This window comes from Caretta caretta, chromosome 4, assembly GCF_965140235.1.
Source record: "Caretta caretta isolate rCarCar2 chromosome 4, rCarCar1.hap1, whole genome shotgun sequence".
Classification (NCBI taxonomy): Eukaryota; Metazoa; Chordata; order Testudines; family Cheloniidae; genus Caretta; species Caretta caretta.
The window spans coordinates 87,971,780-87,996,952 of NC_134209.1; the positions used below are offsets into that span (position 1 = coordinate 87,971,780).

A 25,173-nucleotide genomic window follows, 5' to 3' on the forward strand; every position below is an offset into this window, starting at 1 on the left:
GCATATGTAAGGTTCTGTATACCTAATCATACCCAGCATTCGGATATACAAGCTGAATGATCTCCGCTTAGACTATTGACCCACAACCCTAGGAATATAATATGGTTATTAACTTATTAGCAATGATACCTGGGGAATTCTCTTTTGTCTCAAATAAAGGAGATGATAAAGAATATTTTCAGATAAAAGACCTTGAAAAATTAAAATTAGCGAGCAGCCCTCACTTCTATTAGTGCTTTTATGTAAAGTTTCAAGAAGTCTTCCTCCAAAAGCTTTCCTCCTCAGTTAGGAGTCCATTCTGCAAAACAGTCCCACTGATTTCAATGGAAAAAGAAAAGGAGGACTTGTGGCACCTTAGAGACTAACAAATTTATGTGAGCATAAGCTTTCATGAGCTACAGCTCACTTCATCGGGTGAGCTGTAGCTCTGGAAAGCTCATGCTCAAATAAATTTGTTAGTCTCTAAGGTGCCACAAGTCCTCCTTTTCTTTTTGCGGATACAGACTAACACGGCTGCTACTCTGAAACCTGATTTCAATGGGACACTTTGCAGATTAAGTAGTTAAATATAGAAAGGTGGCAAAGTCAAGTACTATTTAGCGTGAATAAGGATAGTAGAATCAATTCAATTCACTAAGGTTTTATTGGTGAGACAATCTATATAATTGTTGCTGACGTGAAAGAAAACGTGTCAGTGGCAGGAATGACCCACCCAGGATATGTTTGGGAATTTGATCCTGAATGCCCATTGTCATTACTGTCAATTCTGATCCAATAGCAGGTTTCGGTATAATGTGGTACCATCATTACTCTCTCTCCTTTCTCCAAGGGGCAGGCACAATTTTCCTTTTTTATTATTAATTTTTGACCACTTGATAGCTCATTAATGTTGATAGGCCCTAAGTGTGACATTCCCTTGACAAAATAACCAGCTGCTGCCTTAAAAAAGAAAAGTGCATCTGTTCCATCATTCGTTTCCCGCCCACCCCACCCCCACTTCTTCCCAATCAGTCAATCCTCTGCCCTAATGATGGCTTCAGTCTCCTTGCTCTTATCAACTCTTCAAATTCAGAGCTGGGAAGAGACCCAGGCTAAAGTCTCCCACAAGCCCCCTGCAGTTCATCAGTTATATTGCCCTGCAGACTAAGTCCTTTCCAAGTTTTGTGCAGCTTCATGTCTGCCATTCTATGCAAACTATTTAATTAGTTCTACATAATTGCAAAAAAAGTGCATATAACCATACACTTTGACTTTATGATCATCATGCCCTGTCTCAAGCAGTGGCAGTGGGACATTTAGCTGCACAAAATTTGCAGTTCTGGTGTGGTTGGCTGGCTGGCTGCTGGAAGGCATGTTGGTTGGCTAGGGAGGTGAGTATGAGAGCATGCTAGGGAGAATGAGATGGGTGGATGCTGGAGGGTGTTAGGTGGGGGGAACAGGGTGCTGGCATCTGTGGTAGATGGGTATCTGGGATATAATGGGGTGGGTAGGGATGTCTGAATGGGAAGTGGAAGGATGGGTGAGTGCCATCACAGCTCAAGGGATGGAGTTACAGAGGTGTTGGGTGGCTGTGCGATGGGTACATACAGAGGTGTATGGGGCCTCACCTTATGCTGCCGAAGTCCATCTCTCCCCCGCCCCAACACACACACACACACCCCTTCTTCCTGGATGAGATCCAGCAGGGGGAGCAGCGAGAAAGGAGATGCATGGCTGCCTGTTCAGCAGACACTAGAGTCACCTCAAATAGCCAAAAAGTGGAACTGCATGCAGACGCACTTTATTCGTTATGCTAAAAACTAATCAAAAATCAATGATCTTCCATGAAAGGCCACCTAAAATGGGTAATAAATAAAGCCAAGCCTTGGGGAAAGATGCGTGAGCCAACAAAACTTAAAATAAACTGCCAGCTAACTTGCCTGGTTTTGAATTTTGTCCTATGCCATCTCTTATGCATATGAGAATCTGTTCTTGGGTTTGTTTGTTTTCAAATCTGTAAAGCCACTACATTTTCTTCCTTCAAATCTCTTCTGCTGTCATTCTTGCAATGGCAATGTGCCATGTCTCCTGAAACTGCTGCTAATAGTACTAACTATTGTTACCTTGACACTGCTGCCTCTTGCACTTCCTTGTTTTTTCTCTTCACCTTTTTCTGTTTCATCATATTGGCTCTTTGGGGTATGGTCTGTCTTTTGGAACATGTGTACATAGCAAAGTTGGCCTTTTTCTTCGATTAAGGCTTATTTGTATTGCAGAAGCACCAAGAATTAAGTTCTAATGACCACTGAATACTCAACCAAACTTACAACTGAAATCCCAAATTATTATATTGATTGTAACAGGGTAGCTTGCCCACTAAATGGAACTGGAGAGCTCACAGTTTGGCCAGTTAAGAGAGGGCAGGGTAGAACCTGGAGGCTATAAACAGTCAATCATAGAAGACAGGCAGGAGACGGGCTGATGACGGCAGGAGAACAGCATGAGGGGTTTGGTGGCTGGCATCCCAAGGCAGGAGAAGCAGCAGAGGGAGATGAATGCTGGCTCTGAGCCACAGCGAAAGGCCAGAGAGGGCTGAAGGAAGGCGGATAGCAGGAGGCTTACCCCCTGATGTCTCCTTGCCAGAGCATTGGACACCAAGGAACACTGAAAGGTTTGGAGCTGTGAGAAACTGGGGGAGGGAAGTTCCCCGCTAGGATGAGCGGATTGCAGTCTAGCTGGAAGGATTGGGGTGGTTGCCCTGGCAAAGGGATGGAGGCGTGGTAGAAGACGCTGGGGTCTGGTGAGAACGAAGCTGGCTTTTAAGGACTATAAATCATCCCTAGTGCACAGACTATGTTTTGGGTTTTTTTATGAACTGTTTAAACTATGTTTTGTTAATAAGCCATGATGGACTAGAGGATAAGCTTGCATGATGTTACTAGGGAATCAAAAAGGAAACTAAGATGTGAAACAACTTGCATGGCTGCTAAGAGTGGGTGCCAGGGACGAGGCCACATGTTTACACTGATAATAAGCCAAATTATTCTTGCTTGTACCAGTGCAACGCTAGTGCCGTTTCCTGCAATGGGATCGACTCGTGAGGATTGTCATGCTCATTCAGCATCCTATTGACTTCTGTTGAATTGCACAGATGTACCTAAGGCGCTTATTCTTCAAAGATTTATGCATGTACTTAACTTTATATGTTTGAGTAGTCCCACTGAAGTTGTTGGGACTACATGTGCATAAAATTAAGCACATGTCTAAGTCTTTGTAGCATCAGGGATGAATGAATAGAATTTGTCCTAATTTCTTATGGATCTTTAGTTATTAGATGTGGTTAAGATGAAATATCAAAGCTATAGAAACACATTCTAACACAAGATAGAATTAAAATCCGTGTTACTGTTAGTAGTTGTTGTTGTTTCAGAAAGCAATAGTATATAATTCTAATGATCTTTGAACCTTATTTAGATCCTTTATTATTAACTACTATGATTTTGTTCTAAATATGACTTTTCTCGTGTATGAAGCATGAAATATTGGCAAGAATTGTGTTCACAATAAAGTGGCATTAAATAGGATATTAGAAACTTCTATATGAAGATACCTAGAACAGTATTTTCAATGGAAAAGTGTCAAAGGTCTAAACAGACAATATAAATACATATTTACAAATTAAAGATTATTTTAGCCCACTAAAACAATTTACTTTGGAATAATAATTATTTTGATTAAACCCCCATCCATCAAAGCCCTCAAGCCTGGATTTAGCATGCTACTTCATATGCCTAACTTTAAGCATGGGATAAGTCCCATTGTCTTCAACTGGACTCATGTTCTTGAAATTAACCATGCGCTTAACTGCTTTGTGAAACTGGACCTTAAGGGCCTTATTCTGAAAATATCCAATACTAGAAGTATTGCTCACTACTGTTTAACCTACCAAGTTCTTCACTGACTAGAAGGGTGTGTAATCTGGGAGCTAAGGATAGATGGAAAAAGCCTCCCCATTCCCAACATAAAGTCTTGTGCATTTTTAAAGAATATAAATAATTTTATTAAGCTATAAAATATTTATTTTTCTTTTATACTCAAGCCCTTTCATGACAAAAATAGCAGCTGAAGTAATAAGAGAAAATCTGTTATCATGTTTTACTTGCTGGGCTTGGAAATGTGACCAATAAAATCTGTGCTTTCCAAAAATTTCTGTCCCATTTTTGTGGATTAAAGAGATGAATCGCTCCTCAGCAGTTTGTATCAATAAATCAGTAGTCCTATCCCTGTTTATATCAGCTGAGGATTTGGCTCTAGACTGAGGTATTTTTCCCCTCATAAATACCCTTGATAAGAAGATATGTGTTTGTTAACACTATTAGAGGCAGTGTTTTCTATCTGATGCTGCTTGAATGGGTTAAGGTTTGTTTTTCATTTTATTGAGATTTTTATTTGGACAGTAACTGAAAAAATTTCCATGATCCCTAAGTGGCACATTTTAGCTCTTTCTAAGACAATCTCTGTATTAAGGCATAATTTTCATTTGCCTTGCACTTGTGGTTCTTGATTCATGAAATGAAACTAAAATGTGGATGTTATGGTGTTATATTTCTTTATTTATGGGTATGAGAAAATTCTTATTAGCTGTTGCAATTCAAAGTTTATTGTATTTTAAATTAACATTCATGTTTTTGTAACTTTTTTTAACAGGCGGTAACTTCAAGCTGTCGTAAACATTGTATCTGCTGCAAGGAAATAACAGTAAGTGTGTATATTATAACTTTTTTTTTAAAGATGCGATCTCATTGTTTGTGATTCCATTATTCTATAAATGTGGTGTGTATTGAACTTAATAATAGCTTGTCAAATAACAGGCTCAAATGGAATTATTTAATCAAAAATGATGACCCTGAGATTAGTACAGCAATATACAGAATATAAAAAGTATAGATACGCAAAGAGTCTTTATGTAAGTGAACAGCTGGCCAGTCTGTCTCCTCTCTAGCTGTTGGGATGCCAGCAGTTTGTACCCTCCAACCTAATTTTCAAGCCCTCTGTCCTTTATCGGGTGTGAGACAAAGAAACCCTTTTTGAAGGGAAGAATACCTTCCCATAGTTAAATTTTCAATGCGTTCTGTTTTCCTAATTATTGATGGAATTTCTTTTATGGTCTCCAGTTTATCTGATTGATTACTAAAAAAGGAATGTCTGATCTGGCCATTATTACTAATAACTGTGAAAACCAACAGTTCTTAATAAATTAATAACATCTTTCAATGGGTCATTATTTCTCCATTACCGCACCCGTTTATAATAATTATTCCTTATCGATCCACCCAGTCCATTACAGAAAACATCTGCCATAACATGTATCCCTTATCAAACACTGTTTTGTTTATAACGTGCTTCTGTAGAAACTTTTAGTACTTTGATGGGATCTTTTCCTTGGATATCTGGATTCCCACAGACGTGCATATGCTGAGGATAATTAGATAGAGTCCAACACTCAATCACATAAAAAATCCTGAGTACAGGTCAGTTGGAGGTTAAGAATCAGCGCTCTGGTCCTTAGAATTTCAACACATTTATGGCTAATGTCAAGGATTCTGTGGGAATATTTAATATGTAAATTAATTTAATTTTCCACTAAGAGTTTAAAAGGGTTAATATTTACTAACAAGTCATTCTAAAAGACTATTATGACTACCTTGCTATAGCTAATCTTGTAACTCTGCAGAAAGAGGGTTGGTTTTTTATTTTTTTCCTTTGGGATTGTAGTGGGTCAACTGAAGGTCATTTAGTGACCAGGATAAAATAAATCCGAAATCAAAACTGTCATTTGTATTCACTGTTTTGATTTAAGATGCATTGAGCAAACGTCATCCCTGGACTGGTTTTGTACAGGATAGAGCAGTTGTGCGGTTAATCTCTTCAAATGGGGTTTCTCTAATGACCTGCGATGTAGATGTGGTCAACTACATACTATGTTGCATATCCTGGAAAAGTGCCCACTGACTGACTTTGGCAGTGGACTACCAGCTCTTCACCTGGCTGATGATTGTGCTATCAAATGTCTCGGCACACTGTGCGTACACTGAAAGACGGGTAGTGTAGGCGATTGAGAGACATTCTTTTATTGGCTTCTCCGCTGACTCGCTGAATGATTTTTTTTTTTTTTTTTGGTGGTGGTGGTGCAGGGAGGACTATGGATTTGGTAGCCTTTGTTTTCTCATCTGTAAACTGGGAAAAATATCTATATCACAGAGAAGGACTGGGATATCATACAGGAAGATCTGGACGATCTTGTAAACTGGAGTAATCGTAATAGGATGAAATTTAATAGTGAAAAGTGCAACATTATGCATTTAGGGATTAATAACAAGAAATTTTGTTATAAATTGGGGCTGCTTGAAATTAGACCAAGTTTCCAACCATCAGAGGAGAGAATCATAGATTATCGGGATTGGAAGGTACCTCAGGAGGTCATCTAGTCAAACCCCCTGCTCAAAGCAGAACCAATCTCCAACTAAATCATCCCAGCCAGGGCTTTGTCAAGCCTGACCTTAAAAGACTGCTAAGGAAGGAGATTCCACCATCTCCCTAGGTAACGCATTCCAGTGTTTCACCACTCTCCTAGTGAAAAAGTTTTTTTCCTAATAACCAACTTAAAGCTCCCCCACTGCAACTTGAGACCATTACTCCTTGTTCTGTCATCTGCTACCACTGAGAACAGTCTAAATCCATCCTCTTTGGAACCCCCTTTCAGGTAGTTGAAAGCAGCTATCAAATCCCCCCTCCATTCTTCTCTTCTGCAGACTAAACAATCCCAGTTCCCTCAGCCTCTCCTCATAAGTCATGTCTTCCAGTCCCCTAATCATTTTTGTTGCCCTCCGCTGAACGTTTTCCAATTTTTCCACATCCTTCTTGTGTTGTGGGGCCCAAAACTGGACACAGTACTCCAGATGAGGCCTCACCAGTGTCGAATAGACGGGAGCGATCACGTCCCTCGATCTGCTGGCAATGCTCCTACTTATACAGCCCAAAATGCCATTGGCCTTCTTGGCAGCAAGGGCACACTGTTGATTCCTATCCAGCTTCTCGTCCACTGTAACCCCTAGGTCCTTTTCTGCAGAACTGCTGCCGAGCCATTTGGTCCCTAGTCTGTAGCGGTGCATGGGATTCTTCCGTCCTAAGTACAGGACTCTGCACTTGTCCTTGTTGAACCTCATCAGATTTCTTTTGGCCCAATCTTCTAATTTGTCTAGGGCCCTCTGTATCCTATCCCTACCCTCCAGCATATCTACATCTCCTCCCAGTTTAGTGTCATCTGCAAACTTGCTGAGGGTGCAATCCACATCATCCTCCAGATCATTTAATGAAGATATTGAACAAAACCAGCCCAAGGACCGACCCTTGGGGCACTCCACTTGATACCGGCTGCCAACTAGACATGGAGCCATTGATCACTACCCGTTGAGCCCGACAATCTAGCCAGGTTTCTGTCCACCTTATAGTCCATTCATCCAATCCACACTACTTTAACTTGCTGGCAAGAATACTGTGGGAGATGATGTCAAAAGCTTTGCTAAAGTCAAGGAACAACATGTCCACTAGTTCTGGAACAACCTTCCAAGGGAAGCAGTGGGGGCAAAAGGCATATCTGGCTTCAAGACTAAGCTTGATAATTTTTTGGAAGGGATGATATGATGGGATAACAACATAGGTTTGCATTTCAAAGTTCTAGCCTATTTACCACGAATGGCCCTAAGTATCATTCCCATACTTTTCTAATATGACTTTAAAGGTGGTGGGCTCTGGGTCATTCAGCCTAAAAACTGCTTCACCCTTTCTGGCCATGAGTTATAATTTGTAGAAGATTTGTTGCAATTCTATAGCAGTGGGAGCAGCAACGGCTTGCATAATTATATTTTAATCAGACACCATCTCATGTGTAGCTAAGAATAGTTACTTTGACCATGGTTCAGCAGAATGCTGCTAGCATTGATCTTTATGGCTGTACTTAGCCCCACTACCTTAAATGGGACTGCATGAAGGCATAGAGGTCCAGAATAAGTGAGTCTCAGAAATGCATTGGATTTAAGTTTGAAGGAAAGCAAATCCAGGAACAACAACAAAAAAAAACACAGAAGCCTTCTGCAGTGTTTTATATAGACAACAATGTAAAATGCTGCTGCTTGTGCAGCATTCAAATGTGTGAAATCACCTTCCGTAGAGTATATAACAAAACAATTTTAAACACAACCTCAGCCATTATTCAAATTACAGTGCCTGCAATATCAGTATTGTGGATAGCCTATTTCAAAATAAATCAATATTGTGCTACATCAGCATTTCTAAGAGTCTTTATGATTACTAGGGCACTGACTGGGAGAGGAAAAAGTGGGGAAGGTAATTAGAATGACCTTACCATTCAGCAGCTCAATAGCGTGCTGGATCGTTGTCCAGCACTGACAGTTGTTCTGTAGGACAGTGCATATTAACACAGTATTCATACTGGTATTAACAAAAGTTAATGTGAACACCAGCAGCAAGAATCTAAACAGTAGATCAGTCCTGCCCTTTGAGTCCAGCATTTGGCTCTGAGAGGAGAAATTAATATGATAGGAATTGAACACAAAGCAGCATATCTTCCTTGCTATTTTTCTTTGCTATTACTATAAGTTTTTAAAGCTGTAAATTTGTATTTCGAGCACAGTAGCTCATCATTATATTGATGTCTTCTTACTTAGGATAGGTATGCTGCCTACCCTAACATTTTGTGTCTAGGTTGTTTGTCTCTCTCGTGTTGTTTTACAAGTAACCTTTGTCTCACAATTTCATTTTAAAATATTTTCATGGTTGATCTTTTCTTAAGACTGTAGAATTTTTATTATTGTACCTGAAAAAAGAATTCACAGGTGTAGCACAAGCTGCTTAATCACATTTTAAAAAACATTAATTAACCTGCACATATTTTAAATGTGTGTTCTTTGCTCCTATGAGAATGAGTGTTATAAAAATAGGTTTCAGAGTAACAGCCGTGTTAGTCTGTATTCGCGAAAAGAAAAGGAGTACTTGTGGCACCTTAGAGACTAACCAATTTATTTGAGCATGAGCTTTCGTGAGCTACAGCTCACTTCATCAGATGCATACCGTGGAAACTGCAGCAGACTTTATACTACTTTATATACTTTATATATATTATTATTTATATACTTTATATACTGTGTGTATATAAAGTCTGCTGCAGTTTCCACGGTATGCATCCGATGAAGTGAGCTGTAGCTCACCAAAGCTCATGCTCAAATAAATTGGTTAGTCTCTAAGGTGCCACAAGTACTCCTTTTCTTTTTGTTATAAAAATGCTTTTCAAAGTTAGGGGGTTAATTAACTAAAATGACACATATAATAAGTACAGTACTGAACCCTGGAACCCCTCTAGGACTAAGAGTTGTGTTCTGTTTCTAGTTTTGCCACTGACTTAAACTTCGGTGAGTCTCAAAGGCTCAATTTTCAAAGGTGCCTCACTTTTGGATACCTCAAGTTTTGGATGGACAACTTGGAGACACTTAAGTCTTTCAAAGTTGGATACTGAAATTGTAGCAGTAAAATTTGAGGACACTTAACTTCTTATCACCCTGATTACTATGCAGCTAAGCCTCATTGGAGAGCAGTGAAATATTATGAAGCAAGTTCCCGTAAGAAAATATGCTCTTAGTCAGCTGCAGCCATGTCAAGTTCCAGTACTTAGTGGTTTCTGAAGCTGGATGCCTGTTGTTGCTGTCTGGAGGAGAGTGCTAAATGTGTTGCAGCCTTATTTTACCTTTGCGTTCATTGAATTGAAGCATTTACAAATGTATTTTAGAAAGTACAATCAGAAATAACATGTTATGTCATCAAGGTAGTTATCATTAGATAGTCAAACTTTAATAATGGGAAATTTACTCCCAGACTAGCACTCACCCAAATGAAAATTAAGCTCACATGAAAATTAATGGTGCTACCATTCTATTTTCCCCTATTGAATATCACAGTGCTTACAATATGTGAAAACATTTTTGTTGTCACTTATATGTTAAATATGTATGTTCAGGTCATTTCATTAATCAGGAATATAAACTTAATTAGATTTTGTTTTTGTTGCAAGTTACATTGGTATTGTGACCTTGTACATTTGTAAATTTTTAGCTTCATTAAAAGCTTGCTAGTAGTAGCTATTTAATATTACCACACAATAAATAGAGGAAAATAGAACTTAAGCAATTTATATAAAAGTGAAAAAACTAACAAGTACAAAAGACTTTGGTTCAATAATGCTGTTCCTATTAATAAGTCCAGTATGTAGAAAAATACGATTCATAAGGTTCTAGAAAATATGGATATTTTAGTTCTCCTTTAAATACGAAGAAGAGAGCTACAGTCCTTAGATCTTTGGACAGCGTATGGGATGTTAAAGATAAAAGTATTGGGGCAAAATTCAGACTTGGTGAAACTATGTGCCACTTGAGTTTGTGTGGTGTGTCACATCTTTTATATACTTAGCACGGTGATGAGTGTGATACTTTATACCTATCTGAGTTGCACACAGGTATGAATTTGGACACCTCTTTCTTTCAATAGGATATTTTCAGGGAAACGTAGATAATAGCACTCAAATAGTCAGTTAAAATATGGCATACACAAAAAGTAACATTCACTGAATTACTGGGACTATGAATGTTCAAATATTTTGTTTTATGTTAAAAGTACAACTTTACATTTTTAATCCTAGTGACTATTGCTTAATTGGCATTAAAATATCATAAAAGCTGGAAAGGGGATGACATGATTCATTCCCATTAAATGTGTTTTAATTAAATTGTAGGATATTTGAGTTTTTAGAGCTAATGAATCAACAGAAGCCCTAATTTTAACTAATAAAGTAACAGTATTACACCACTTTGCTCTAATATTGCTGAAGAGGTGATGATCCAGATTCAGTGATGGTTTTGATTCAAGACACAATCAGGACTTAGATTTGGTTTTGCATTCAGTATTGCTCGCAAGATGATCTCCCCATATTTTCACATCTAGCACTGAAGTGTCATGAAAACTTCTGTTAATGTAATAACTTGTTCAGTTCTGAACCAGAAATGGAAAGTCATCTCCTTCTGCTTTTGGTCTCAATGTAGAAGCAAAACCATAAGGGCAGATTTGAATCTCAAAATCATCTCCTTAATTTAAATACGTTCTTGTTTAGACACATTCCCCATTCGTGTCAAAGCACATGGGAGGTAGGTAGGTAAGTATTTTACAGACGTGGAAAGGGAGGAAAACGAGTGAAATAATGCAGCATGCCCACCACCACATACTGAGCCGTTGTCACACTAGGATTATAACTCAGAGTTCCTGATTCCCAAACTCATATGGTACGTGTCTGTCTTACCGTTCTCTCCAAAATGTGGGAAATTAATGGCTCTTGCTAAATTTTCAAATAGTCTTTCTAGAAGCTGCAAAAGGGAACATCAAATTAAAGATCAGTAACTTATCCAATACATATTTCCATGCAGTATACTGTTGTCTCTTGAGGACAATTGCAAAACATAATAGACTGCAGAGGTGGGAGTTTTTTGGTCATATTACTAAGAGCAAATCAACATGCCCTCTGTCAGTAAACATCTGGAGAAAGTTGTAATCCGTCTGTGATTTTTGGTATCAACCCAACAAGTTAACAGACCTGCAATAGGCTTTTTTTTTAAAGGCTTATTATACAAATATGTTTACATGTCACATGAATGATCATGAAAACTGACATCAGGACCTCTAACTCTTTCAACAGTTGAACAATTTTGAAGGAAACCTACAAACCTGCAATGGAATACAGAAGAGGTTAAATCTGCACCATTTCTGGAAGTCTCTATTCATGAGAATAGATTCATGTTGTGCCGTTTTCTGTTCATGTTACAATTTCTTTATGAGAATGAGGTATCATTGCAATGCTTCATATATTCTGTGAAATATAGTAGTCTGTCTTACTGCCTTGACCTTTCAGTTTTTTGTAAGTTAGCTGGTAGGCAACATCACCCCTTTCCCATGGTTTAGTAAGGCTCTAAAGAGGGGGCAAAAAACAGAATGGCTATCCAGTCAAAAAGCAGCATGTGGATAAAGGTCATAGGTGCACACAATACAATTCTAATTCACAAAATATATCACAAGACAACATTTTAACACCTCATTCTTGTGAGGGGAAAAATTGTAATAACACAATGGAGCACACAGTATAAATTATTTCCCTTACAAAATTGCAAGGTTGAAACATATGACAGTATTTTCTCATTACAGTCTCAAAATTATACTTTTGTTTGAGCCTTATAAAAGGAAACACCATCAATGCAAAAGAGAAATACCAATAAATAGATCTATGCACATACCATACATTTGTACTATTTTATAATTGTACCTGAGTGAGAATCTATAGTACAAAAAACCTGAAGTGTTTGAACACAGAATAACCAAGAAGTAGTTAAATTAAAACATTAATACATTTTGGTCATGACCAGATGTTCTCTGTCAGAGAGACAAATCCTCACCTCAGCTATTAAATTCAGAAATATATCTGAGAGCAGAATTTGCACCCCCCAGTATTGAGAATTGTCTATCATTTCAATGGAGTATTAATACAGATGTCCTATTATGACTGAAATACCAATATTAACTATTTCAGTGCTGATCAGAGTGTGAAAGTTAGAGAGAAATGACCATATTATGAAAATCTGCACCGTCTTCTGTCAGAAACATCTAACGTTGGTGTCAAAAATTGAGTACCATCACTATTCTCCACACCCCCCCCCCCACACACACACATGCACTAACAAGTGAAGGAGAAAAATGGAGTCCAGAGGGGAGGATTCCAAGACCCATAAAGGGAGAACTAAGCTCAAGGAATCTAACAGAGCCAAGTGGAATGTCTGAGGTCTATCATGGGTGAGCCAAGGCAAGATGCACAGTAGAGCCCACGTGTTTATGCAAACTCCACTGAGGAGGATCCAAATCTGAGGTGCTTAGCACAGCATACATAATAATTTGAACATCTGCTCAATCTATTGAGAATGGTGTCTCATTTTGGTTATTTGAATAGGCAGGGTTTTGTGCAGAGGCAGTCTTGGGACAGTACCACATCTTCTCCTCCCTCATCTAAACCAAGATATTAATAAGATTCAAAGACGGTTTGAATGTTTATATGGATAACAAGCATCTCCAGAGCTACAAATAGTTAATGCAAACAAAAGATAACAGTTTTGGAAGGGATAAGAATCTAATGCGTCCTGGTATAAACCAATTTCTAACTGGGAAAGTTTAGATTGAAACCTTGATGGAGGCATATTACTCCTCTTCTGCTTACTATTGAACCTTCATCTGAGATACTTGGTGTTGGCCACTGTAAGAGACTGGACATTAAATTCTAGGCCAGTGGTGGGCAACCTGCAGCCCGTCAGGGTAATCCACTGGTAGGCTGCCAGACAGTTTGTTTACATTTGCACAGCCGCCCGCAGCTTCCAGTGGCCATGATTCCGCGTTCCCAGCCAATGGGAGTCACAAGAAGTGGTGCACGCTGCAGGGACATGCTGGCTGCCATTTCCCGCAGCTCCCATTGGCTGGGAACAGCAAACCACGGCCGCCGGGAGCTGCAGGCAGCAGTGCAAATGTAAACAAACTGTCTGGCGGCCCTCCAGCAGATTACCCTGATGGGCCACGTGCAGCCCACAGCTTGCTCACCACTGGTCTAGTTCATTTACCATGGTGGGCCACATAAGCAGCAGCTCTCTGTGTTGTTTGGTCGGCATCCACACAATATATATACTACCTGTACATAGACAAAAAATATATGTTTAGTATTTGACAGCAATGCGATTCAAATCAATACAGTACCTTTTCATTTCAACACGGGCAAATGTCTACCAAGAGCATTTTAAGTTAGCAAAATGAGTCAAAACATTAACTGTTAAAATTAATTTGGTCTAATACTTACTTTAGTGGGAGGTCTGGCAAGTTCCTTTGTTCAAAGCAGTAATTGCTTCACAATCAGGTTGAAGATGGGTGACTGCAAATTGCAGCTGGGCATGAAGGTTTGCATCAATCAAGCATGCATAATATCGGAACTTAATTCAGCACGTCTGAGAATGTGCATTCACAAATGTAAACCGATCCAAACAGACTCTATTTTGGCACTCAAAAGACACTCGTTTTATTCACCGATACATTTTCCATAATTCCAGAATAGAACTTTCATGATGTGATGTGTACATTGCTCCCTGTCCTGAAAATCTGACTGCTCCTCTTCCAGTTCCTGCCTGGGACCATTAAATGTTGCATCAAGATCTTTGTTTTAAAATAGGGAAGGTGTAAGGATCCTGTAGAAAAACACCTGCAGACTCTAATTTCATGAAATCACAAAACGTGACAAACTTTTCTTGTAGCTGCTGTACCAGAGCAACAAATATTTCTAGTTTGTCACTTTCCAGAGAACCCTCATGTGGTTCATTTAGCTGCAGGAAATGTGTGAGGTCTCCTCCTTTAATTTGAGTGATGTACATTTCAAGCTTGATTTTAGAACTAGCAACAGCGCACATTAACTCCATCAATTACATTTCCTTTACTCTGTATTTGTACTTTCAGCTTGATGCCCAGTGAGATTAGCAAGGAATGCCAAAATCTTTCTTCCAGCTGTCCTCTTTCAATTTGGAATATATATCCTCCTCTCCGAATTCAGCAAGAAACTGCACAATTTCTGGAAGTAATGCAACAAATCTTTGAAGAACCTTACCTAGATTTAGCCATCTTATACTGTTACACACAGAAATATCTCCATATGAAGACTCAATTTCTTGCAGCAAAGAAAGAAAGTGGCAGTGTAGTAAAGGTCTGACATGAATGAAGTGTATTACTTTAACAGATCTGTACATTATTCCCTTCATGCATCTGTCTCCTAACTTGCTGCACAGACCCTGTTGATGCACGATACACTGACATGCCAAGAAATTTGCCTGATCCTTTGTCATTTTGGCAACTAGTTCCTGATGTTTACTATTCATACTCGGAGCTCCATCTGTTGTAACTGAAGTTACAAGTGGGGGGGTCCCTCTCCACCCCTTCAGCCTGAAGTGCCCCGTGGGCAGAGAAGGTTGGAGTGGGGGACACCCATTTTTACTGGGCCCCCAAATTTCCTGGACCTGGGGCCCCATTTTACCCCACTTTATCTGGGCCCAGGCCCCGGCCCCATTCGGTCACTGGCTGATTAGCCACTGAGCCAAACAACTGAATTAGCAGAACGTTCATTTCATCACAGACTTGGTGAACAGCAATTTACATATCCTGTCCACAAGTATGATCGTGTAGTGACTGGAGCAAAAGCAAGTGTTCGATAATTTGAAAGTTGACAGTGCATCAAATCCAAGCACAAAGCTGTGCTATGGCTCCTCTGTCTGTTGATTCATCAACTACTAAACTTAAAGCTTCATCAGAGGCAATCTTTTGGTTTTTTGTTTTGTTTCTTTTAAGTTGGCTAGTCACATTTTCTGAAAGATATGAGATCCACTGACATACTATCATTGATTCAGTGCAGTTTTTTATCCTTCTTATGATGTCATTTTTGTTTCTCAAATCATTAGAGACAGTCCGCAGTTTCTAAAAGCATTTGTACTAATTCCTCATCACAAAATGGTTTCCTGTGTTTAGCAAGCATCCACGAAATTTTGTAAGATGCAAGTGTCACAATTTCTGCTTCAGTAAACATTGCACACAACACCTTCTGCTCATTGTTTAGAAATTTCTCAAGATGACTATTTTCAACTTGATCTTCAGCTTTTTCTAGGTATTTAGTTTGAAAGTCTTGATGGTTTTTGTCTCAAATTCCCTTTTTACTTTGGGCATTTTTGCACTCGGTGAGGGCTGTACAACATAATAAACAAAATGGCTTCCCATCTCTTTCTATAACTGCAAATATTTATTTCCAGTATCTTGTACTTTTCTGCCTTCTACTGCCAAACTGTGATGCTTCTTTCCTTCATGTTCTTTTTTCATCTTTCTTTGGTTTCTGAAGCTACCAGTGGTCATGTCTCTCTGTAAACAACAAAGTGATCCATTTTCTCTCGTGTGCCCTACTCAACTGCTGGCACAACACTGATGTGACAATCAACAAATCACACAGCAGTCTTTAATTTTTTTTTTCAGGATGTCACATGGGCCACCGCTCTGTGCTGATTGCCGCAGGTTGAGAACCATTGGACTAGCCAGACCGTGGATCTGATCCAGTAGGGCAGTTTGACCTTTGTTTGAACTAACCCTAGCTGAGAAGATCCTAGTGCTTTCTAGACCTTTAGGTTGTAGAACTGGTGCAAATGGACTGGAGTGAGGTTCCGAAGTGAACCCTAAGATTCCCATAAAACTTAGTGGGTCAGATATGGGATTGATGATGGGTGCAGCTCCACTGATTTTAATTAGGTTTGTACTTGCATACTTCAGGTGATTTAGCTCAGCATACTTATAATTTTATGCAGTTAATAATTCCCTTCAGTAAAATAGACTTTTTAATATTATGCATGTTTTAAACTTTCAAAAACTAAGAAAAAATCACAAAATATTTTCTTCCTCATATTAAATTTTAGATAGAAGTTACTGTCTCACGACAAAATAATAGATGCTTATGCTTTGGCTACTAAATATATAGAGGTATTCAGATAAGTTGCCTGACTTCAAAAATTGTGAAACACATTTAAGGTAAAGGTAAAATTTAATAGAAGTTAACGGGTTCATCTGAGCAAGCAGAATTTGTAGAATCAGGCTTACAGTGGGGACAACTTCTTCCTATAATAGAAGAAAGGTAAAGTCTTTCACTTCGATGCACAGATCATTTAGATAAGTATGATAAAGTTTAGGAGACACATGCAGGATAGATATTTCCTAGATATGTGTTCTGATGTACATTAATTTATCATTTTGTTCCTTAAATAGAACGTGTTCTTAAAATCAAAGATAATCTGTTTAATTGAAGATCAAACCCCAATTATTTCTCCACAAATCGAAGGTACTTTGGACACTTCTTTGCCTGTGTTATAAGAAGTTGTATTGAATCTTGTATGAGTCTGATCTGAGGCCTTCGGGAACTCCAGCTGTTAGAGTGTATACACACTATTCCTCCTAGAAGCAGATCTTGAAATGTATTACATAATTAACTAGGCAAGAGAGGAGACAGCCCCCTGGGGTTTGCTTATCTGTGTTGAGATAACGGAAGGTAGGGCTACAAGCTGAGTTCTAATACTCCCAGACAGAAGACTTTTCCTTCATATAGAAGAAATGGCCCACCTTGATTATCATACACATTGTAAAGAGTGATCACTTTAGATAAGCTATTACCAGCAGGAGAGTGAGGTGGGGGGGGGAGAGAACCTTTTATAGTGATAAACATCAATTTTTTCATGGTCTGTGTGTATAAAAACATCTTCTCTATTTTCCACAGTATGCATCCAATGAAGTGAGCTGTAGCTCACGAAAGCTTGTGCTCAAATAAATTGGTTAGTCTCTAAGGTGCCACAAGTACTCCTTTTCTTTTTGCGAATACAGACTAACACGGCTGTTACTCTGATAGAAGTAATGGGTTTTTAGGACAACCAGGTAAAATAAGGAACAGCTAAGAGCATTTGATTTATTCTGCTAAATTCCTGACACTGCAGGATGAGTTGTTAGTCAAGGATAAATCGTTCTACAAAACATTAATGCTCACCAAAAAAGAAATAACCACCACCCATACAGGCTTTAAAGTTTGAGTAGGGAAAACAGCCCTTACTAATATACAAACCCCCCTGTTCTATTTACAATAGGGAAAACAGAACCCAGGATAGAAGGGTAGGTTTGGATAGTGGCAATAGATTTAACTTCTGGTTCTTCATTTGTGAAATAGATTAGGATTAGTGACTGATATAGCTCCTGAAAGGGAATTTTTAACTTTGTGGGTTTAGTTTTGTACACAGAACTGAAGATCCTATAAATTCCTTTGTATGACTTACTGATTGTGTGGGTTTGGGTTTTTTTTGGTTTTGTTTTGTTTTGTTTTTTCCCCCAGCATGAAAGTAGTAATTTTATTTTTTTTCCTTGAAGTTTTGCATTTTGGAAGGATTCCCTGAGAGAAGTCATGGAATTGTCATTTTGATGCTGCTATGTCTGCTCCTCTCTGCATTTATACTCGGACAACTACTATATTTTTCTCTCTAGGATGTGCCGATCAGTTAGAAGGAAGTATGAGAGGAAGGGTTAGTCTTTATGACTAAAGCAAATCATGAAGTCAGTAGGGCTACTGCTATTTCTAACAGATGTCAGAGGTTTTCTGCTTGACATACAATGTAACTTCATCTCTTTGTGCTTCATCACTGAAATCCTTGGGTGAAAGGGGAAGCTACGTATAGGTAAGTGGAAAGTATTTCTTTTCAACTATCTTCTCAGACCTTCATATTTAAGTGATTTACACTCTGACCAGATTCTCCCAAGTTTAGTAGGTCAGACCTAATGTTGCTATGTCTGACAGTAACTTTACATAGGCTCACAGAATTTAAGGCCAGAAGGGACTATTCAAATTATCGAGTTGCCATTCTTGCATAATGGCCAAATGAATCAACCCAACACTCGGTGTGTCTTTTTTTGTTTTGTTTTGTTTTGTTTTTTACTGAGAACTGGAAACTTTCTGTTTCAGGTCAACCCAGAACTGTTTGTTTGTTCTTTGTTTGGCTAGAAAAAGGGGGAAAAAACAGTTATTTACACTTCTTTAGTTCTCAGTTACTGAGAGTTTGCCACACTTGAATCATAGAAGTGTAAGACTCGAAGGGACCTCAAGAAGTCATCTAACCCAGTCCCCTGCACTCATGGCAGGACTAAATATTATCTAGACCATCCCTAGCAGGTGTCTGTCTAACCTGCTCTTAAAAAATCTCCAATGATGGAGATTCCACTGCTTAAGCACCAGGACAGTTGGGAAGTTTTCCTAATGTCCAACCTAAACTCCCTTGCTGCTATTTAATCCCATTACTTCTTGTCCTATCCTCAGATGTTAAAGAGGATGATTTTTCATCCTCCTCCTTCTAATAATCTTTTATTTACTTGAAAACAGTTATGTCCCCTCTGTCTTCTCTTGTCCAGACTAAACAAACCCAATGTTGTCAATCATTCTTCACAGGTAATGTTTTCTAGAGCTTTACTCATTTTTGTTGTTGTTCTCTGGACTCTCTCCAATTTGTCCACATCTTTCCTGAAATGCGGCACCCAGAACTGGACACAATACTCCAGTCGAGGTCTCAGCACAGAGTAGAGCGGAAAAATTACAACTTATGTCTTGCTCACAACGCTCCTGCTAATATAGCCCAGAATGATGTTTGCATTACCCCCACCCCCAGTAGTGTTACACTGTTCAATCATGTAGCTTGTGATCCACCATGACCCCCCCCCCCCAGCTCCCTTTCTGCAGTATTCCTTTCTAGGCAGTCATTTCCCATTTTTTCTGTGTGCAACTGATTGTTCCTTCCTAAGTTCCTTCCTACTTTGCACTTGTCCATATTGAGTTTCATCCTGTTTACTTCAGACCATTTCTCCAGTTTGTCCAAAGCACTTGCACCCCCTCAGCTTGATATCATTTGCAAACTTTGTGTACTTTCTATGCCATTATCTAAATCATTCATGAAGCTATTGAACAGGACTGGATCCAGAACTGATCCCCGTGAACTACTGATAACTCTGGGAACAATTTTTCAACCAGCATGTACCGACCTTTATAATAGCACCATCTAGGTTGTATTTCCTTAGTTTGTTTTATGAGGTCATGGGAGACAGTATCAAAATCCTTACTAAAGTCAAGATATAACACATCTGTTGCTTTGTCCTGCTTCCTCCCTCTCCAGAAAGCTTGTTACCCTGTCAAAGAAAGCTATTATATTAGTTTGGCATGATTTGTTCTTGACAAATCAATGCTGTCTGTTACTTATTACCTTATATTCCAGGGGTTTGCAGATTGCTTAATAATTTGCTCCATTATCTTTCTGTCCTAAGTGCAAACCTCATCAGATTTCTTTTGGCTTAGTGTCATCTGCAAACTTCCTGAGGGTGCAATCCATCCCATCATCCAGATCATTAATGAAGATGATGAACAAAACTGGCCCCAAGACCGACCCCTGGGGCACTCCACTTGAAACCAGCTGCCAACTAGACATCGAGCCGTTGATCACTAGCCATTGAGCCCGATGATGTAGTCAGTTTTCTATCCACCTTATAGTCCATTCATGCAATCTATACTACTTTAAGTTGCTGGAAGAATACTGTGGGAGACCATATCAAAAGGTTTGCTAAAGTCAAGGTATATCATGTCCACCACTTTCCCCATATCCACAGAGTCCATTATCTTATCATAGAAGGCAATCAGGTTGGTCAGGCATATCTTGGAGTATATGCGGCATTTTCAGTCTTAGGGATCATGCTTAGTTTGTCGAGGGCTCATCTAACGGTGACCTCAGCCTTTCATCTTCCCGTTCACTGAAGATCCGTATTTATCCAATTCCCTGGTAGCAGGATCTCTTAAAAAGGAGTTCATCTCCATCTGCTGGTCTGGAAACTGGTTACCCTCTGGGATCTTAATATGGTCTTGACAGCTCTGATGAGGCCTCCATTTGAGCCTCTGGCATCCTCACCCTTTGCGCGCTCATGTCAAAAACTGCATTAGTATCTGCAAGGAGAGTGTGAGTGTTGCATGCTTTGGCAGAGTTTCCCTGTATGCAATTTTTAAAAGATAAAATGATGTGCTGCACCCAAAATTTGTCTAGAGTGGTATCTGTTTCATCTGAACCAGTTGGTATACTTGCCTGGTTTCCCCCCTCACTCCACAGCTGCAATCATCTTTTGGAGGAGCAGCACTTTTGATATCATATGACACTTAATGCATGAACCTTCTGCCGGGACAGGACTAAAACATTTTTGGGCTTTGCCTCATCTGTTTTGTGTTGTATGTAGACCATATGAAGGAACAGGCAGTCTCCTCACAGATGATTGCTAAGTGGATAACTTCCTGCATCAAGATTGCATATGAAACAACTTTGGCCTAACCCAAGGGTGGGCAAACTTTTTGGCCTGAGGGCCACATCAGGGTTGTAAAACTGTATGGATGGCTGGGTAGGAAAGGCTGTGCCTCCCCAAACAGCTTGGCCCCCATCCCTATCTACCTCTCCCTCTTCCTGCCCCCTGACTTTCCCCCTCAGAACCCTGAACCATCCCACCCCCCTGCTCCTTGTCCCCTGACCGCCCTGTGATGGCTTGGATCACAGAAATCCCCTTGGGGCTGCCAACTGATGTGTCAAGACTACTTCTGCCCCTGCTTTCCCTGCCAGTCTGGGACTCCAGAGCCCTGCCTTGTTCTGCCAGACACGCTTGCCAGCCACAAACACAGACCCAGGTCTGAACCATCTCCCACAAACTGCAAGCTTAACTGAAAGCAGCGTAAGAAGTGTTCATGTCTTTGACACTTGGATGTCCAACTCCCAATGGGGTCCAAACCCCAAATAAATCCGTTTTACCCTGTATAAAGCTTATACAGGGTAAACTCATAAATTATTCACCCTCTACGACACTGATATGGAGAGATGCACAGCTGTTTGCCCCCCAGGTATTAATGCATTATTAAATATAAAAAGTAGGATTTAAGTGGTTCCAAGTAGTAACAGACAGAACAAAGTGAATTACCAAACAAAATAAAATAAAACATGCAAGACTATGTGTAATATCGTAAGAAAACTGAACACAGATAAAACCTCACCCTCAGAGGTGTTCCAGTAAGCTTCCTTTTACAGTCTTCCTTGTAGTCTGGTTCCAGCAATCACTCACACCCCCTGTGGTTACTTTCCTTTGTTCCAGTTTTTTCAGGTATCTTTTGGGGTGGAGAGGTTCTCTCCTGAGCCAGCTAAAGACAAAATGGACAGTCTCCCAGGGGTTTAAATAGACTCTCTTGTGGGTGGATACCCCTCCCTCTCCCTGTGTAGAATCTGAGCTACAAGATGAAGTTTTGGAGTCACGTGGGCAAGTCACATGTCCTTAACTTACATGGAGCAGCCATGGTTCACATGCAACCTTGAACATCCTCAAGTAGACTTCTTATTTGGATTGGAGACTTCCAAGATCCAGGTTCATTAAGTGTTTCTTGGTTGGGCACTTAACTTGCACATTCCTTTCTCAAGAAGCTGACCAAATGCTTTACTAAGGCTACTTAGAAATCAAGCAAGTACACAGCTGATATTCATAACTTCGAACACAGAAATGATACATGCATACAAATAGGAGGAATAGACTCAGTAGATCATAACCTTTACAGAGATGTTACATGGCAATGTTGCATAAAACATATTCCAGTTTTGTCATATATACATTCATAAGCATATTTCCATAAAAACTTATGGGGTGCAATGTCACACACCCCTTCCCAGGACTCTCCACCCCAACCGCTACCCGGGATCCGCTACCCCTTATCCAACCCCCCCACTTCCCGGCCCCTTACCATGCCATTCAGAGCAGCAGGAGCTCACAGCCCCACCTCCCATCCGGCAATAGTCACGCAGCCATGCTGCCCGGCAGACTGGTCAGCCTCACTTCAGTCCCTGGAAATATCATGGAGCAGGTCCTCAAGGAATCCATTTGGAAGCACTTAGAGGAGAGGAAGGTGATCAGGAACAGTCAACATGGATACATCAAGGGCAAGTCATGCCTGACCAACCTGATTGCCTTCTATGATGACATAACTGGCCCTATGGATATAGGGAAAGTAATGGATGTGATATATCTTGACTTTAGCAAAGCTTTTGATATGGTCTCCCACAATATTCTTGCCAGCAAGTTAAAAAAAGTATGGATTGGATGGATGGTCTATTAGGTGGATAGAAAACTGTCTACATCGTTGGGCTCAACGAGTAGTCATCAACGGCTCGATGTCTAGTTGGCAGCCACTATAAAGCGGAGTGCCCCAGGGTGGGTCCTTGGGCCGGTTTTGTTCAATATCTTCATTAATGATCTGGATGATGGGATGGATTGCACCCTCAGCAAGTTTGTAGATGACGCTAAGCTGGGGAGAGAGGTAGGTATGCTGGAGGGTAGGGATAGGGTACAGAGTGACCTAGACAAATTGGAGGAGTGGGCCAAAAGAAATCTGATGAGGTTCAACAAGGACAAGTGCAGAGTCCTGCACGTAGGATGGAAGAATTCCATGTGCTGCTAAAGGCTGGGGACCAACTTGCTAAGCAGAAGTACTGCAGAAAAGTCCCTGGGGATTACAGTGGATGAGAAGCTGGATATGAGTCAACAGTATGCTTTTGTTGCCAAGCAGGCTAATGGCATATTGGATTGCATTAGTAGAAGCATTGCCAGCAGATCAAGGGAAATGTAAGACCCATGGATCTTGAAAGGTCTGTTGTGGGAGGTGTTGATCATGGTTGCTGTGGAGATAAATCTGCAGATTCTGCATCTGTTCTCATAGGGTCTGCTACCGTGAATTGGTGTCCTAGGCTGTCAGCAGCTTGCTTCTGATGATGAGCTTGTAGGGTTGTATGAAGTCTGGAAGAGGAAGGGTTGGAAAAGGTTACTTTCAGGATATGGCCCCCATCAAGTATGAGTTGTAACCGTTTGATTCCCGTCTGGGATGGTAGGTGACAAGTAGGGTTATACGGTTTGGGTCGGACAGACGCGGGTTCTGTAGTAAAGCAGGTTTTTTCAGGGTATTTGGATGGCCTGTTCCCTGGTGCGATTCACTTCTCTGGTGGAGTGTCCTGGTTTGGTGAAGGTGGTTTTAAGTGTGAAGGTGCGTAGGCTAGATTTTCTTCTTGGAATATATTATATGATGATGCCAAGCTATTGATAACAGATTTCTCTGCTGTATCTGGGGTGACTGCTGGACCTGTGGAGATGTGGTGATCGTGGGTTTCTTGTATATAGTTGTTCGTAGGGTTCCATTGTTGAAGCTGATCCTCATGTCTAGCAAGTTAATGCTGGTGTGACTATTCTAGAGACTTTCATGGATGGATGATTGTTGAAGTTGTTGTCGAAATCTGAGTGAGTTAGGTCATCTGTCCAGAGTATGAAAATATCATTGATGTATCTCAGGTATACAAGTTGTTCTGTGAGGCATTCTTTCAGAAATTCTTCATCGAGGTGGCCCAAAGAGATTGGCAGGCTGGTCCCATGGTTTGGACAATGTGTATATTTGTTGTTGTCAAGGCTGATTTCCCCACTCTGGCACTTTGAGTGCAGAAGGTGCGGGGCCTGCAAGGATTTAAAAAAAAAAATACTGGCCACTCCAGGCTCGTATTAAACTCCCAAGGTTACAGCTTCTCTCTGACCTTGGATTCGTAGATGCTGCCACCACCCAAGTGGAGGGGGGGGGGAACCCTTGGACCCAGGAAGGGGCACTTGGGAATTCCTCCCTGTGGGGTACCCTCAAAACTTTCACTCCCCCCCCCCCCCCCCAGGAAGAGCTGAGAAACAAAGGAAATCAGCTGTTGCCACCATCTAATTAAACATATGCACAAACCTCTTAGGACACAAAAAACCCAATCCTGTTCTTAAAAAAGGTAAATTTTATTAAAAACAAAAAGAAAGAAAATAAATCCAGAACTTAGGCTATTGCTAGATTTAAAAAGAGGAAATATAATAATTAAGCATCAAGAATGGTTTTCTTGAGGTCCAGCTTAAAGGTTACAAGCAAAACAAAAACATTTGGGGGTTAGTACAGAGGAGTCCACACACCATAAAGAAATAAAAGAGAAACCTAATTGCGTCTTCCTAGACAATTCCTGATCTACTTACATGTCTGAGGTTTCAAATAAGACCGTTCTAGGTATGATTTAATGATTTTTCCATATCTGGCTTAAAGCTTGTTACAGCATAGTTCCAGCCCCGTCCTGCTCTGTCCCCTCTCTCTGGAGAACAACAGATAGAGAAAAGGGGAGTTTTGTTTCAATTTTAACAAGGTCTAGCCTTCCCATTGACTCTTTTTTGGCCAGATGCCCTGTCAAGGTTCCTCCCCCACTCTGAACTCTAGGGCACAGATGTGGGGACCTGCATGAAAAACCTCCTAAGCTTATCTTTACCAGCTTAGGTCAAAACTTCCCCCAAGGTACAAACTATTCCACCTGTTGTCCTTGGACTGGC

At 40.2% G+C, this 25,173-nt stretch overlaps 1 protein-coding gene across 35 annotated transcripts in view; it reads left to right on the top strand.

Moving 5' to 3' along the window:
- Nucleotides 1-25,173, top strand: part of TENM3 (teneurin transmembrane protein 3) — a 2,220,601-nt gene that overhangs the window by 619,869 nt on the left and 1,575,559 nt on the right. For all 35 annotated transcript variants that reach the window (XM_075127819.1, XM_075127816.1, XM_075127814.1 and 32 more), the window contains exon 4: nucleotides 4,687-4,737. The gene's annotated coding sequence lies outside the window, so the exon portion shown is untranslated. The remainder of the gene's footprint in view (nucleotides 1-4,686; nucleotides 4,738-25,173) is intronic.